Source organism: Pipistrellus kuhlii, unplaced genomic scaffold (assembly GCF_014108245.1).
Source record: "Pipistrellus kuhlii isolate mPipKuh1 unplaced genomic scaffold, mPipKuh1.p scaffold_m20_p_6, whole genome shotgun sequence".
Taxonomy (NCBI): domain Eukaryota; kingdom Metazoa; phylum Chordata; class Mammalia; order Chiroptera; family Vespertilionidae; genus Pipistrellus; species Pipistrellus kuhlii.
In genome coordinates, this window is record NW_023425562.1 from 79,082,655 (window position 1) to 79,096,893 (window position 14,239).

A 14,239-nucleotide genomic window follows, 5' to 3' on the forward strand; every position below is an offset into this window, starting at 1 on the left:
AATTACTTTATTATGAAATATTAAGTAAACAAAATAGTGAAAAATTATAAAATTCTTGTCTTGTCTGCACCTATGGCACACCAGGCAACATCTCGCGGCACACTAGTGTGCCGCGGAACAGAGGTTGAAAAATGCTGATCTAACGAAAAATTTCCCTCGCGAAATTTCTCAAACCAACGCTAGCATTTTCTGGCGCTAACTGCATCTTGACCAAGAGCACTACAGATGTTTTTTGCAGCCTCACTTGCTTTTCTTCCTAATTGGAACTCGTAAAGCATGCAGTGCCGAATATGCTCTTCATCCGCCATCTTCTTAGCCTTAGTTTTGCAACAAAAACCAAACCAAACACAAACTTTTTCAAGCAAAACTTGTTAATTGCACTTCACATTTTCTGTAGATACCACGTGTTTGAAGGTTATGTCAATACAAGTCAACGCCAAGCAAGATTTTAAACGAATGTTTAAAAACGGCATTAATTATTACTAGACCTGATAGTATTTACAGGTCTTCTAATTCAGTTTTCTCAGTTTCATCCTCAGAAGGTTTAAACCGTCTGTTCCCAATGGTGGAGTTCCTATATGTAGCTTTGGATTTGTGACTTTTGTAGTCTTGGAGGTAGAAGAAAACTTGAAATTAAACTTCATTTACCCCAGAGACCCACACTAGTAGACCATGGACCAAACAGTCCTTTCTCCATGTTTTGTTTGCCCAACATTTCATTGCAACTTTAGTGAGTTGTATATTTCTTTAAAAGGAAAATTTATTATAGATCCTGGATTTCTCAGCTATCTTTGTCAATCATTTAGAAGAGCATGCAGCCTGGGGTGGGGTACATTCTCACATGTGAGCAGCCAGCCAGGACTAAGCAGTGGTTGCTTTCTTTAGATGAGACATATAAGTTCTAGTTGCTAAAATCAGGCTCTGTCCTGCCTGTTCTATTGGTTTCCCTTCCCAACTCCATGGTCACTTGAGTCTGAGACACCTAAGATAATCAACACAATGACACATGTAGCATATATTAGTCAAGTTCTACTAGGTGCTAGAATACAAGTTCCAGGCATGATAATGTATTCTCTGTTCCATCTCTGACACCTAGAATCATACCTGGCACAGAGATGATATGTTTTAAATGAAGAATGCCCTATCCTGAAGCAGCTCAAATGGACATGTAGCAATGTCTACAAGGCATTGTAGCACAGGTTGGTGACAACTTGAAAGGTGTGATATTGTCATTCAGAGGTTACTGTTAAAACCAATGCTCAAATCTTAGCCTTCTGAGATAGTTTAAGTGAGAATAAACAGTAAAATGACAGACAAATTGTTTGGGGAAAATTAGCTGAGCTATGTGCTAAGGCATGTGGAAATAAGAAATTTATATTTAATGTTGGCCAATTTATTAAACATGTCCATTCCCCTCAAACCAAGAAATAAAATTCACTGTTATCTAACCACAATTTCTCCCCAACCATAATTTGTTAGTAGTTATTACTGAGTTAATCATGGAGACTATTTTCAATGTAATTTAAAATAATTTCTATTGAGTATGTTATCTGAGCATACTTTTGCCCAACCAGTTCCATGCCAGAGGAAACTAATTCTTGTTGTCACTTACGTGATAATTTTTTCATTTACAAGACAATTTGAGACTCAGGCTGGTTCTGTTTTCTTTTTAGCATGCAGAAATAGAGTAATTTACTACTCATTATAAATAGCTATATAGGAAGTATATGAGCATTTGGGGATAAAAAAAATTTAAAATATAGCTACTTGGCATCTCTATTAATGCAATTCAGACTTGAACATCTCACAATCTCCGTACCAACATCTGTCCAATACAGGAAGTGAGACTGGTCCGGTGATAGTAGCATGAGCTTGAATTTGTGCACTTTTACTGTGGAATTCTGGGCACCTTATTGCTTGAATTATGTTCTAAGCAATGTAGAAATTGACTAAGATAAAGCACCTTTGGGACTAAGACTGAAAACAGATGTTCTGACATCCTGTCCCTTTAATTTTTAGTCTATTATTTGCCTGGGGTGGTAAAATTGGTGCTGGTAAGTTGAGACTATTTATCTAGAACTTAAGTCACAAATACACTCGGTAATTCATACAAGAAGAACACCAGGAGAGTCAGGGGGTAGCATGGCATAGCTGATGTTGAAATGTCAGCAGCTGTTCAGAATGCCTGAGCTTCAGGCAACCTAAAGCAGGACAGAGCCCAAGATCACCTGTGCAGGTGAAAACGAAATCATTAGCATGAAAGCAGCAACCTAAAGCCACAGACTGAAATTCTCCAGACTAATTCACAGCTCATCTTCATTCTTTGGTGGCATCTTTTCCTCCCCCAAAAATTGACACATGTTTTTTAGAACAAAAAGATAATCATACCATTGATGATGCTGAAGCAGGGACCTAACTCAGGGTTGAGCCATTGGTCCACAGGTCAAAGCCTGCAAAGTAGGTCAGAAACCCAGTAAGAATTGTTAGGTTTGATTGAGCAATTGAATGGAAACCCCGCTCCTGGGAACTGGCTTCCCAGGTCATTTCACTAAGGACATTCCCTTTGACCACATTTCACTTGCGGTGACTACATTCAATCTCTCCCCTCTGGGTTTGCATAATGAAGTCTCTGCCCAGGAAAAAGCCCCCCAAAAGTCCTTTAAAAGCTGCTGACTCTCTTCACTGGATGCTGGAACCATTCAGGCTCAGCCACCTGGTGTGCAGATGATCCAATTAATTCTATATTCCTAACCCCTCCCAATTCTGGCCTCATGTGTTCCTCTTTCAGCAAGTTATCAAGAATAATGATTCAGAAGGAAATCCAGTGTCCAAGAAACCCATGATCCAAATATCTGAAGGACAGCAAGTCTAGAGAAGTGCGCTTGATCTTCCTTGGCTGGGTCAGGCACCATTGACCAGTGGGGCACTGTTTTCTTCTGAGCCTGGATAAGATGTCTTTTTAGTCCCACCCTTCAGAGAACCTGGTGCTGCAGCTCGGGTTGAACCCTGATTACTACCCCAAGCAGAGGAACTGGCTCAGAGATCTGGTTCAACTTCCTAAAGACCAGAGTGGAATGCATGTAAGGGCTACGATTGAGTCGCGCTGTTATTTATTACATTGGCACCAACCAAGGTTGGACAGAGCGTCTTCTCAAACCTGCGGAGGATGGGCCGCCAGGTGAAGAGCAAGAGAAAATCTCCCAGTAACTCAGTGTCTCTGAACAATGGTTTCTGCCACTTTTGGTAAAATGCTTTATTTTCCTGAAGGAGATGTCATGGATTTAAATTCTACTGCTGACTTAAACTACTGGGAAAGGCATCTTGTTTTCTATTCACGCTGAATTGTATAAACATAGCTGAAGCTAATTTACCATTTCAACAGAGGTTGCTATTGTGTATTCTGGGAAGCTAAGAATGTGTTGTTCTTCATAAAACCCCATTTCCTGTGGGGGGATGTTACCTTATGGATAGAATGTTCTGTTACAGGCTGGTCCTGAAGCAAATCTATTGCAGGTTATTTACAGACAAGGTTACATTTCGTTCTGTCTGTCATTCCAGTGAGCTTGTGACTGTCCGCCCTCTGTCATCATATTCACTTGCTTACTCGTGAATTTTAACATTACCTATTTATATGCAGGTTTCTATTTCAATATAACCAGCTAATTCTGGATCTTGTCGAATTCTCTGTGTTTTTGCCATAGCCCTTATCTTTCATGGCACTCATTTCTTTAAAGCTGCTATCCATAGGCAGCAGGATATATTTTGTCTAATATGACTTGATCTTCTTCAAGGACTTTTTTATATTTCTTTTTCTTTGAGGAGGAGTAGTATAGAAAATGGCCAAGAGCATGCATGCATGAATAAGATATGTTGTTAAAATCTTAGTGGAGTACGTGAACGTAACCTTAGGCTCCCATCACAGTTCAGAGAAAGGTTGTATATTAATCATGGTTTTTGCAACATTTTTTCTCCTAAGTATTCTATAATTTGTAAATAAGTGAACATTGTTTCATGTTATGCTGAGCCAACAGCATTTCCCCCCAGTTAGTCTTATTCCATGTAAGAAGCCATGTCCCTTAAACTGATGTGAAAAGAAAATGAAAATGTTTAAAGCCGACAGGCTAAGGTAGCAAAATGTAATACTACCACTCATGATGAGTGATGCCAGTATTCTTTTTTCTCTTACTTTGGCTAAAGTGGGTTTGGAGATCTGGGGCAGCAGCATTACCATCCACTGGAGGCTTTTATTCTTTCTCTTCTGCTGACAAATCTCAAATTAAGGCCTTGAAAGCTCATTCTGCTTTTTCTTTTTTTTTTTCTTTTTCTTTTTTTTTTTATATCACTGAAACCAGAACATTTGATGGTGGATTTCAGACATTGGTATTTTTAAACTTTCCAGGTGATTCCAAAGGGCACCCAAGCTGGAGACCCAGAGTCTGGACTCTATAAATTATGATCGAATGTTTCATTAGAGCCTGAAGAGACCCTGTTGGATTGCTACTCAAACATCTGTTCTTAATCCCTTCTCGCCAGCGGACATCAGAGTAGATACAGACTTGTTTTTCTCACCTTCCTAGAAGCCCATGTGAGCTTGAATTGGCTGCAGCACCGAGCTGGTATGTGGTGTGGTGTATGGACTGATGGGAAGCACCTGGACGGTGGAGACATTCTGATAGTAATCCCAGCCAGAGGATCACGGGGCTCAGGCAAGGCAATTACAATGGAAGTGGGAGAGGGGAGTTTTACTGGGCAGGAATTGATGACTCCTTGTAAAGCAAGTCAGGGCATGAGGTGTCAAAAATGGCTCAGGTTTCTTTTTCTCCTCAGAATACATTTCTGAAATTGAAAGTGCAATAATAAAATGTAGACACATATAAGTTATAGATAAGCAATTGGAAATTTCTATGTCATTAAATATTTTTTACCAGTAGTGCATGGTAAATATAGAAACATGATAAAAGAATAAACTAAGAATTGCTTTTAATCTCACTCACCTGCTAGGGAATTCATTGTATAGTGTTATGGACAGTGTTTATTAACTATAGAAAATTCCCTTTATGTCTACAATCCTTGCTGTAGATAATACTGCTTAGCATTTGATAAATAATATAATACAAATTGTAGAGCGTGCAATATGCTATAAAATATGATATATATAGTATGTGCTGTAATGTATATAATAAATTCACTAGTAGTGTGATTTTTGTATTTGAGATTTTATATATTGACTGACCTTTGTTTTTATTTTTAAATGGGATTTCGTGTTTCCTTTTGTTATGGTAGGTGGATCATTTTCCTTATAGGATATAGTTAAATATTGTTTCTACTTAGGTAAGCTATTGATTTCCTATATTTCATTTGTAACAAGTTGCCTTACTTAGCTCCCTTAAAACTTTTAATGCCTTTTTAGGTAATTTTTGTGGGTTGTCTAGACAAAATAATTTTCCTTTTTAACAAAATAGAATCATTTCGTTTAATTATATCAAATTTCCTCCCTCTTTTATTCCGCCTACCCTCAGTTCCACCTCTTTCCTCCCTCTTGCCAACCCTTTCTTCTTGTCTTTTGCTTTGGCTAAAACCTGATGAATAATGTTAAATAATAGTACTGACTATAATTATGCCATTTTTATCCAGTAGTTCTGAAGGCTAATGTCTGTAGCATTTCCATTAAGTGCTAGAAGAGATTGTGACATTTTATGATTGTCATTTTTTTAAAATAATTTTAGCCATGGTGTGTTTTTTTAAGTACATCTAGTACTAATCTACTAAGCTTTAATGTATGATTTGGTTCTGACTTGGTTCTCAGTTTTGAAGGGAGATGGGACCATCAGTTTTTGTGTGAGGTGCACACGTGTGTATGCACATGAACACTATTTCAGCTCTACGCAACAGGCAAACAGCAGCCTTTCTAGTTGAAATTGAAAATGTACAATTTCTTCTAGGCTTTAAAAAAGTTTAAAGATCCTGGCCCAGCCAATGTAGCTCAGTGGTTGAGACAATTTCCCTTATCAGTCCTAATATTGTGCTTGGTGACATCTCTAGTTTTTTTATCAGGCTAGTAAGACGGTTATAAACACTGACTGAGGGAGTATACAGTTCCTCAACATTGTCAGAAAATCCACTGCTCTTCTGATTTTCATTTTTGCTAATGTTCCACTTTTTTTGTTGGTTCAATATTTTTCTTTCTTTCTCTAATTTTCATTGTCATTGTTTTGCACCTCATTTCATTTACTTCTCTTTTTCCTGAGGTAATAAGGAAAATAGTTGATGCTGAACTGCTTCACATTACAGCTTGGGGTCTACTCTATAAGACTGATATTTAGTGTTTTATTTTCAAAATACCCTCTGCTTTAAATTTTAATTACTTCTTTTACACAATAGTTAATTAAGCATTTTTTTTTGTTGTTTTTTCAAAGACTGGCAAAGTTTAGGTATTTAATCTTTTTAAATTTAGTACTCTGCTTGTTGCATGATAATCAGATAATATGGCCAATTCATTTACACTTTTGGGGAAATTGTTAAGGCTTTTGCTTGGAGCTCAAAGAATGTGATAATTTTTTATTTTGTCAAGAAAATGTGAAAACAATGCATTTTTTTTTTTTTTTTTTAGAATTCATACATCATGTATATTTTTAATTTAATGAGATTCATTGTATGGTTTGCTTCTTATACCAAGTACATTATATTATTAATTATGTAGCATGGTATTACTAGCAATAAGTGTAATGAAAGCTTTGGAATATTCAATGCTAACTAGATAAAATACTCTATAATTACCTCATCAGTCCTTTCTCCAACCAATGATGTATTACTATGTTCATTGATTAGTAAACTGAAGTTTGGAGAGGTTAGGTGACTTCCTCAAGATGACCTGGCTGGTAATGAGTAAAGCAAGATTCAAACTCAGATCTGGCTGAATCCAAAGCCTGCAATTCTAACTATGGTCATATATGTGGGCATAATCCATCTTATTTGCCATCTGTGAGAGCAGCTGATGTCAGTAGATGGTTATGTGCTCCTTAAAATGGAACTTCATGTTTTAGACTAATACTTAATACATACTTGTATTTATTTAGGATAGTAAGGGTATTTTACCCATGACATTCACTATTGTATTCACTCTATTAATTAATTATATAAGATTTCATTTTTCAGTGTTCCACAATTCATTTAATTGGTCCTCTGTAATTTTTTTTCACAGCCATTTGAGGACAATCTAGTAAGTCAGATTTGGTTATTTCCATGTGATGAAATATTTTAAGTGAAAAGCAGGCTCAAAATTCTCATCCTATCTAATAAAATAATAATATGCAAATTGGCCATACCTCCACTACACCCACAAGCCATGTCCACCAGCCAATCAGGAGCAAACATGCAAAAAAAAAAACAACAAAAAAAACAAAAACAAAGATGGCTGCAGCCACAGAGAGCAGGTGAGAGGCTTAGGTTTCCCTGGCAATGGAGGAGGCCAAGCTTTCCCCCTGCCCTTACTGCTTAGGCCTCCACTCAAGGCTACAAAGTTTTAACAATAGAAGATAAATAAATCCAAACAGAAATGGTGGCAGTCATGGAGCTGGAAAGAGCAGCAGGGTAGATTTACCCCTGGCAATGGAGGAAGCCAAACTTCTGAAGCATTGGCCTGCCTTGGCCTCCACTATAGGCTACAAAGTTTCAAGTACAGAAGATACATAAATCCCAACAGAAATGGCTGCTACCATGGAAAAAGCAGGAGGCTTGGCTCCCCTCCAGGCTACAAAGTTTCAATTGTAGAAGATAAATAAACCCCAGATACCAGGGTCTCGACTGGCCTGCAAACCACCACCGGCCCCTTGCCCAGGCTGCCCTACTGGCTCCCAACTGCTTGCCTGCCTTCCTGATTGCCCCTAACCTCTTCTGCCTGCCAGCTTGATCACCCCCTACCTATTCCCCTGCCAGCCTGACTAATGCCTAACTGCTCCCCTGCCAGCCTGTTTGTCCCTAACTGTCCTTTCCTGCAAGCCTAGTCACCCCAAACTGCCCTCCCCTGCAGTCTTGATCACCCATAATTGCTCTTCCTTGCAGGCCTGGTCCCTTCCAACTGCCTTCCCCTGCTGGTCATCTTGTGGCAGCCATCTGTGTCCACATTGGGAAAGTCATCTTTGGCCACATGGGGGCAGCCATCTTGTGTTTTGGAGTGATGATCAATTTGCATATTACTCTTATTAGATAGGATAGAGGCCTGGTGCACGGGTGGGGGCCAGCTGGTTTGCCCTTAAGTGTGTTCCGGATTAGGGAGGTGGTCCCCTTGGGGCATGAGGCAGCCTCCTCAGTGAGGGGCCTGTGGTGGTTTGCCAGCAGGCCATACCCACTGGTGACCCAAGAGAAGGCCCTGGTATCTGGGGTTTATTTATTTTCTACAATTGAAACTTTGTAGCCTGGAGGGGAGCCAAGCCTCCAGCTTGCTTCCTGGTAGAAGCCATTTTTGTTGGGATTTATTTATCTTCTATAATTGAAACTTTGTAGCCTTAAGCAGAGGCCAAAGCAGGCCAGGGCATGTGGAAAGCTTGGCTTCCTCCATTGCTGGGGAAACCCAAGCCTCCTGCTTTGTCCATGGCTGCAGCCATCTTGATTGGGTTAATTTGCATACTCATTCCTGATTGGCTGGTAGGCGTGGCTTGTGGATGTAGCAGAGGTATGGTCAATTTGCATACTGCTGTTTTATTTCCATAGGATACTTTTTAAATTTCTAGCTTACTAATACCAGGCATTTTTTGAGATGAATGCTTAATGTTATTAAATGTTTTCCCATATATAGACTCTATAGGTTTTATAGTATGACTTTCTGAGGTAATTAAATAGATTTATGAATTTCTTAATTTAAACTATGCTTATAGTCTATGAGATAACCAACCTTGAAAATTATATAGATAGAGAGAGAGATAACATTAGTGTATGTAATTTCAATTTTGTTGTTCCAATTCTGTAGACTAATATTTACCTAGAAATATTTCTTCTGGAACTATGAAAGCAATAGATATTATTCTGGTGTATGTGTGTATGTGTATCTATATATATGATTCTTTTCAGATTTTGCTCTGAAAGATGTACCTAGGATTGAAATATGAAATAGGAATCAATCTGGCTATAGTTATTTTTCTTTTTCTAGGATAATGTAAAAATGAGATTATCTGTTTCTTCACTTTAAAATAATTCATCTTGTAAGTGTATCTATACTTGGCATGATAAACAACAGAACCGAACAGAAAACCCCAAAGCATGACCACACATATGTAAAAGTTTATGTGTTGCCTAGTCTTTCTCACAGGTTCCTGCAGGAATGATGGACTAGTTAATAAATTACTCTGGGTCAGTCCTCTGTAGAAACACATAAAATTGAATCTCAGGCTCATGCTAGACAGAAATATCAATTCCAGATAGATTTATGGTTTAAATATAAAAGAGAATAACTTAATTTTTAAGAGAAAGCTTAGAAGAATGTCTTATAACACTAGAATAGGGAATTTTAAATTATAAGTATGACAAAAATGAGAAATAATAAGGAAAATATTAATATGTTTGATTATAGCAAAGATTATTTGTTTACTAAGAAATATTATAAAGCTTCCTGCCTCAATATCCTTTAAAATAGATGTCCCACTTCATATCACAGTTGTATATTTAAAGGCTAGCTTAATATATATTTTATTCAGAGTTTTAGACATTTCTTAGCAGGAGGGACTTCAGGATATCAGTAGATTTTTTTTAGAATAAGGGTCATCCCATGTATATGACAAGCTAAGTAGAACATTATGTTTGAAACTAGTGTTTTGTTTACTAGACTTAGAGGTGACCTCACCCACAGGAAAAAAAAAAAAACAGGGACAAAGGAGAGCTACCTTCCTTCTTCTCAAATGCTGGACTTCTGCCTCTTGGTTGTGAGTTGTTTTTTGTGAGGTCTTCAGAAAGAGCACATCCTGAGTGACTTAACTATGCTTACAGATATGCCCCAAGTAACATCAGAGAAAAACAAAGCTCAACTAATGAGGCTCTTCAACATGAGAAGTGAAACACAATAGAGGAAGAACACAGCAGAGGACATAGGCTTTGGAAAACCAGCAAAGCCTTGCAAGAGAAATTACAGGAGAGCCAGGGAAGCATGAAAAGGAGACGGTAGAATTGATTATGACTGTTTATTTCCAAATGTAATAAGTGGTTAGAGTGCCAGCCCTCACACTGAAGGGCACATACCTGCCTGGCTTGCAATTCCATCTCCAGATCCTGTTGAGGTGTATGCAGGAGGCTGCCGTCTATGTGGCTCTCTCTCTCTCACATGGATGCTTCTCTCTCTCTATCCCTCACTCCCAATGGGAAAAATATTTTCAGGTGAGGATTAACCAAAAAGAAGTATAAGAAAAGGAAAAAGAATTTTTTAAATGTCCCCTTTTAACAATACCTTAATTTACTTGTGTGGATCAGATAATTACTTAAAATTCTAAAATTCTGTGTCTTCATTGTTTGAAACACAGAAACGATTGGACTCATTTTTTCATTAGCTGTGTAATTTTGATTAGTTTGTTTTTAGGAGAAAACAAACAATCCATGGCTTTGAGACTATTTTGACCCTATTTTCAATCTAAATATTGGATTGAATTTCAAAGTGGAGAAGTGGAATCCCATAAAAATAGTACAGTTCTTCTGCATGATCCCATGTGTCTACATATTTAATTAAAAAAAAAAACTAAGGATAGTTATTTAAATACTAGAGTTCTGGTGCATAAAAATTCATGCACTGGAAGGGGTTCTCTCAGCCCTGCCTGCCCCCTCTCACAGTCCAGGAGCCCTCAGGGGTGGGGGGCGACCTGACAATCAGGGGAAGACAATGCCCAGATTACACCTCGGCTGCTGCTACTGCTGGCAGCTAAAGCCTTGGCTAGCCCTGGTTTCCTGAGCCTTGGGCAGCCCTTGGCAGCAGCTGGGCAGCTGCCATTTGAGGCTTGCCTGCACCTCAGGCCTACTCTAAGTGGCTGAGGGCTGAGAGGACTGGGGGACTCTGAAGGTAGGCTTGTGGAGCAGCTGGGCCTGCCTGGGGGCAGGCCTGGCCTAGCCACGTACCTGCCACCTTAGGCAGGACTGAGGGGACTGGATGCCACCATCTTATGTCTGTTGGTTCCACCATGTTTGAGAGCGTGACAGTCAATTAGCATATTCTCTTCTTATTTAGCATATTCCCTTCTTATTGGCTGTGGGCAATGCCATCTTTGCAACTGCATGAGGGTCAATTAGCATATTCCCTCTTTATTAGATAGGATTTTAGCTAAACATGTGGGCACCCCCAAACTATGAAAATGTACATTTTTTTATCATTTATATTCCCTGAGAAATGTGTGTACCAGAAGCTGACTTAGTTGCCCCACCCCCACATTCTTCACACACACCTCAACTTTCAATCAAATGCAGTCTCTTCCCACTCATCTCCCACAGACTGTGAATCCTCCTGCCAGGTTGCATAGCAACTGCCATTCAGCCTCACCTGCAAAAGGTTAGCCCAGCATTTCCCCCCCTAATGTTTTTGACTCTAGAAATAAGCACACCAGCTGGTTGCATTATAAACAGAGCTGTTCATATCTGAGTTTTAAGTTCAACAGTATTGTCTTCCCCATTGTTGCAACAAAGGGACATAGAAAGGCCACTCACTGAGGAGGCAGGGAACTTGAAATCCAAGCTCAGCTCTGCCAAAAACTGGCCATACATCCATACCTTCTGCCTTGCCACTCAGTGAGCCCAGTTTTCTCTTTTGCATAATGGAGTAGTTACATGATCATCTGGGTTGTTTCCAGATCCGACATTCTGGGGGTCACATGAGGAAACGTATCTGTGATTACACGGATCTAGGTCACATTATTACATCTTTCAGTGGATAGAGAGTCAGTGGATAGGGTTCTACTCCACAGTTGTGCAGTGCCTGGTGTCATATTCCTCTGGAGGATACTCCAGGGGAAGCTGTTTATGTGGATTAAAACGTGCTACTCAGACTCTATCTATTTTTTAATTAACAGTCATAACCTGCAAGGTCAGATTTTGTGGTCCATGACTTCAATACAGGGGACCCAGAAGTCCAGAGTGAGTGGTTGAATCCACTGCCTAGGCTTGTAAGTGGCAACCATTGAACATCAGGCAGCCAGATTCCCTGCACAGTGGCCCTTAATCAGGCTTTAAGATGATCTATTATTTGCCTATATATGGGTGCAATTCATATATATATATATATATGAATTGCACCCATATATATAATATTTTTAGGGTACAATTGGCAGAAAGATAGAATGTCATTTCAACCTAGCTTTAAAAGTAAATAAAATATAATTAATTACTTAACCTAATTCTTGAAGTAAATAAAAAGATCAGAGATGTAATTAATATATCAGGCTTCAAATCAAGACATCTCTCTCCACTTCTGAACTTGGCCTCCATTGCATTAGCCTTGCTGTAAGGCAAGAACACCCCATATGGCTATGTGCTGACAACACAATCCTAGGCCTCACATTCATAAAAACCCCAGGGGGAAAGGACTGGTTCCAGCACTTCCAATGGGAGTCAGAAGTCCAAAGCTCTCTACTGCCCCAATGGGCCACCTGGTTGGGATCCCAGGGACTGTTGGGGACTTCATACTCTGTCTGTAGGCCTGAAATGCCTATTCAGCCCTGGGCTCTGGGAGGGAAATGTAAGTCTCACTGAATTTCGCAGATGAAAACAATAACAGACTTGGACTCTGAGAAGGAAATCATGCTGCCCAAGAGGGGATGGGTAGGTGCTACATGAACAAAATGTAGCATTCCCCTACTACTCATGTTTTCACTTTCCAAAATTCAGACTCAAAAACTGTCTCTGTGAGACTCAGGGATGAGAGTAGTGAGGGAAACTTTTGTGTATGAAGTTCTTCATTGTCTATGTAATGTTACAGAGAAGCTGGCTGACCTTAGACTGGACACCTGTCCATGGCCGGGTTTAGCTCTGGTAGGCATGATAAATGCTATATTTAATAATAAAGCCATAACATGCTAATTAGACTGGACATCCTTCCTGATGACCTTCCAGACAAAGCCGTGGCTGCGAGGAAAGCATGGGTCCTGGGCACTGGAGGGAAGCAAGTGCTGGCAGCAGGAGAACTGAAGGTCTACTTTTGCATGAATTTTATGCATAGGGCTTCTAGTTACTAGTATATATAAATCTCCTCTTTTTTAGTCCTTCAGAGTTAGCTCTGACATTGTCTCAGAGATGGAAGACAAAGGAGATGATATTATTGGTCGGTGAAAATTTGGAAGGAAACCCCTTGGTTCTTCCATACTGTTTCCTTTAAAATGTCCTATATCTGACTTTTAATGTCGTGGACCACACTCCCTCCCTAGACATGGTTTCATCCCTGTCAGAAAATGCCTATCTATCTCACTGACATGGGCAGCATTCTCCTACCATTTCCAGAGATTATTAATATGTCATCTTTCTTTGATAGTAATCTTTCCAAAGTATACAGAATTCTCTAATATGAGTTCTCAAGACCATCTCTTGAATGGCTCTACAAGAAAAAGAATTATCAACTAATTGCCATAAAAATTGAAAAGACATTCTATGGTTACTCAAAAAACATGCTGACTCTACAGTTTCTTTTGTTAAGAAAAATAGCCGAAACCAGTTTGGCCCAGTAGATAAAGTGTCCGTCTGCAGACTGAAAGGTTCCAAGTTCAATTCAGGTCAAGAGCATGTACCTGGGTTGCAGGCACATCCCCAGTGGGGGGTGTGCAAGAGGCAGCTGATTAATGTTTCTCTCATCAATGTTTCTATCTCTCTTTCCCTCTCTCTTCCTCTCTGTAAAAAATCAATAATAAAAAATATATATATATATATATATATATATATATATATATATTATTTTTTAATGGAATAATATGTTTTCAACAACAGAATTTGTGGTCTATTTCCTTTGTGGACACTTTAGCAAACAATAGATCCATATTTACTGTTGAAAGCAAGAATTAACAAACAGACTATGTTTCAGTATTAGCAAGTGACACATGGCAAAAATATCACATTTGATGGTATATTTATTGCATACACAACATATAATAAAATTGGTGTTGAAAGGGGAAAAGCATATCTCATTACCAATGTGGAAGAGACAGCTATTTCATTAGGACTTTCCTATTCTATAAAGTGGGTATGATTTCCTGACTCTCAAGAATATTTATGTACCAATAGTTGCTCT